The sequence below is a fragment of the Phodopus roborovskii genome, unplaced genomic scaffold, assembly GCF_943737965.1.
Source record: "Phodopus roborovskii unplaced genomic scaffold, PHOROB, whole genome shotgun sequence".
In the NCBI taxonomy this organism is placed as follows: Eukaryota; Metazoa; Chordata; class Mammalia; order Rodentia; family Cricetidae; genus Phodopus; species Phodopus roborovskii.
In genome coordinates, this window is record NW_026126409.1 from 6,733,765 (window position 1) to 6,737,860 (window position 4,096).

The following is a 4,096-nucleotide window of genomic DNA, read 5'->3' on the forward strand; positions in this document are numbered from 1 at the left end:
ACTGATACCTAGCTCAATGGAAACAACCATCCAAAACATTTCCTTGTTGATTTCCTTGTTGTAATTTATTGTTTCAGTGTACTCCTGGTACTGAGGATCAAGCCCAGAGCCTCACTAAAGTAAGATCAGCTGTGAATGAACCACTGTCTTTTTTTAAAAAAAAAAAATAATTTTTTAAACTTATGAAGCTGTTTAAATGGGTTGATAGCAATTTAGAAAACCAGTTTGTGAGGATACATCCCGTTTATCAGAAGAACTGAGACTGCCAGTAACCCTGGAGCTGAGGAACAGTTTTGATCTTTGGCATATCTGTTGAGTCCACGGTTTTCTGATTGGCCTTGCGCTCCTCAATAATCTCGTATTTCTCGTCTGTGTCCAAGATCTCACCCTCCTGGTGCCTGGGCCTTCACAGCTGCTTCTTCTTGATGTAAGCATTAGTCAGGTGTTTGGGGATTTTAACCTTGCTAATATCAACGTTTGTAGAGGTGGCGATGACAAATTTCTGGTGTGTTATTTGCAGAAGAACTCTGTTGAGGGCAAGATGTCCTGTCATAAGTAGCAAGCCATTGCCCAGCTGCTTCAGGAAAACCACACTCTTGCTTCTGTGATGTCTGGTGAGGATGATCTGGAAAGTCCCTGGAGTGATGCTGGCATACAGCTTTCTCACATGCTGACAGGAAGGGCTTTTTGCCATGGCTTAGCAGCTACCGAAATACCTGTGCATTTTTCGAAACTTAACCACCCAGGTACCACAATTCTTGTCACCATCAACTGGTTTGGTGACAGTAGCAAGGATCTTCTGCTTTTTCCTTCTTTTCAACCTTGGAATTTGCAGCTGAGTATTTTCTTTTGCACATTGACTTTTTGTAATACATAGCAGTACCGGAGGACCTGGCAATTCCTCTAACCAGGATAGAGTTCCGGCTGCAATGGGGCTTCCCTTTCTTGGACTTTGTAACCTTAGGGCCACCCTTTTTGGCTGCAGCAGCAGCAGGGCACCAGTGGCAGCAGCATCACCGCCAGCTTTCTTGGCTGAAAGTTTTTTCTCGTCTGTGTCAGGCTTCTAGACTTTTTCACCCGCCATCTTTCAAGATGGAAAAGAGCTAAACATATTTTTATAATATTTATAATTAATTTTATACAATTATAAATTTTAATTTTAAACAGTATCTTGCAATGTATCCCAGACTACCTTTAAGCTCCTGTTGATTTGTCTTCCTCAGTCTCCTGAATACTCAAATTACCAGTTTAAATGAAGATAGTTTTTTTTTCTATTTAAACCAACCTTGTTATCACTAAATGTATTATGTAAAAATCCTTATTATCTATGATCACATATGTAAATGAACATATATATATATATACATATATACATGAAATATACATACATACATAATACAGTTTGGTTTACAGAACTTAAATAAATTACCTATAATATCCTGGAGTTCTATTGAGATCCTTACTTTCTGAAGACTTGTATTTCTGTGCAATGGGCATCTGCTCCAATTATCAGGAGGACATTAAATAAAAGTGGGTATATGAGAATCTATGAGACACTAGACAGGACAGCTGTTTTATATTCTCAGAGTCATATTGGTAATATCTGGCTCCCCATCAACTTTGAGGTTAAGAGGTTTGAGGAGTGGATGGTGAATGACAGACTGGGCAGCAGGCAAGGAGGTCTATCTGGAAAAATTGTTCAGTGCTCTTATATTTCCTGAGACAGACTGTCTGCTGCCCCAGCAGGTAGGCATGCTGTGAACCCACATCCTTTATCTAGGAAGACAAAACAGTACATGAATCCTGTTCCAACAGCCATTCAGAATAGAAGTTCATTGGAATATGGTTCTTAGTAGAGAAAACTCCCATCCACAATCCTATGTAATAAATCATCTGGAATATGTATCAAGTCCAGTAGGACTACACAAGAAGATGTTCACACTTTCCTTTCATACCTGTTAAGTAGAATAGTTAGATGAACTATTAAAATGATACCTCTATCAGCATCACTTGTTAAAGCATCCTCCAAAGTAGTGCCACACCCAAAACACACAAGACTCAAACTGAACCACTCTTGTTTTAGACAGGAATTAATACCATATACTGAATCGTGACTTAAACCCAACTGAGGGTACTTGAATGGAAGTGAGTCCACAATAACTGAATCAGTTCAGGTGGGTTGAAGTTTGACAAAGTCCTTGCCTCTGCTCTGTGTGCTGATGAATATCCTGAGTACCATGTGTGCACATACTCTTCCAGTTATAACCATCAGGTTTACATTATCTGATATAAAAGTTTAAAGTAGAAAGAGGCAGCCTGGTACCACTTACTACTGAGTTTAATGAAACATGGAATTTTCAAAGCAAAATGCACAAATTATTATCGCTACATTTCTCCCATTGCTTGCTGCCTTTTACTAAGTTTTTATTACAATTCCACGAAAGAATACAGCTTCTCTCTTCTAAAAATAATTATTAAATATGGTCAATTTCTGATTCATATGATCCATAAAACATTACTAAAATATAAATGAATGAAGAGTTTTTTGTCATTATTCTAAGCTACTTGGGTATATGTTGTTTTGAATATTACTGTTTTTAGAAATTTTATTATATGTCAAATCTATACAACCCTAATATATTTTCTAGATAAACTTTTTGTCTAAATTCTATTTCTTTTTAAACTCAAGATACTCCCCTTTGTAAATATAAAGAATGGAAAAGAATTAAGAATTTCCAAGATATAAGTCAGGAGAAATTGGTCACTGAAGAGGGAGATGTCTTGGCTTTGAAGAAGTCAACTAATCTGAGTTGATGTTCAACATGATCAGATTTATAATGCCCAGTGAGAAATAATTGTGAGGACCTGGAAAAGACTCAGGGTAGAATAATGAGGCCAAATGGTTGCTGTGGGTGTAGGATGAGATGCCTCCTGTAAGTCTCTGGTATTTAAATACTACTTGGTGCCCAGTTGGCAGCTGTTTGGGGAGGACTAGGAGGTATGGCTTTGTTGGAAGAAATATATCACTGGTCATAGACTTAGAGTTTCAAAAGACTTTCACCTTTTCTTGTGTGCTCCATCAGTTTCCTGGCTTATGGTTTACGATATGAGCCTTGTGCTGCTTTAGCTGTGTGCTACCTGATATGTCTACTCTACCATTCATGGTCTCTAACCCACTGGAATTCTAATACAAACATTAACTTTCTTCTGCCAATCACCATAGTAATGTATTTAATCACGCCAAAAGAAAAATAATGAAGACAGTTGCTTAATTTGTGCAAGAGATATAATAGAGTCTGGGGATGCTATTGGATTTGAGAAAGGTGTTTAAGAACAAATAGGGGTGATATTTATGAGTAAGTGACATAATTATGATAAATACATGAAGATGCACTCCCTTAACTATCTTCTGGTTTACTGATGTACAATTGATCTGGATTAAGAATAAATGGGAGCCAAGGATGAATGTTTAGATGGTAGATTAAAAAATTGTAGACATTTTCAGCTGTAGGTTCCTGAAAGATTAATAGTTCAAGTTGTTCATGAGGTGGATAGAAGTTTAAGGCTATGGAAAGTTTGAGAGGAATATGTGTACCTGTCCCAAAATCATCCTCTACACCTTGCTCGGTAGTTCCTCTTAGGTGATGAGACAAGTGCTATAAGCAGTGCTGGTAAATTAATTAGAGACAATGGTGAGAGCTGTAGGATGTTTGACAGTTCTATGACCTGGCACTTTTCCTGTTCTTCATCAAGTTTCCAACCAATACCATTTCAAGGAACACTATCATTTCACCCAAGTTCACACCTGGAGTATCTAGCTTTGGGGCTCAGATTGATCTTTGTACAGGCAGGCAGCTCTTCGCTGCCTATGCCTGAATCCTCTGAAACATCAGCCTTTCTCCTAAGCCACTGTGGCCTTCGACCCTCTCATGACCCAAGGAACACTAACGCATCAAATACCAATGCAGCTAGGGTTATGTAGCAAGATACTGTTTCTAAAATAAATGGGAGGGTGAGAGAATAGCTTATTTTAAAAAATGGATATTTTAATGAACATATCCAGAACACAAATGAAAACAGAAAGTGAAAAAATACT

At 37.8% G+C, this 4,096-nt stretch overlaps 1 pseudogene; it reads right to left on the reverse strand.

The window, feature by feature from the left end:
* Window positions 1-212: 212 nt before the first annotated feature.
* On the reverse strand, window positions 213-1,084 carry LOC127220470 (60S ribosomal protein L6-like; annotated as a pseudogene).
* Window positions 1,085-4,096: the final 3,012 nt, after the last annotated feature.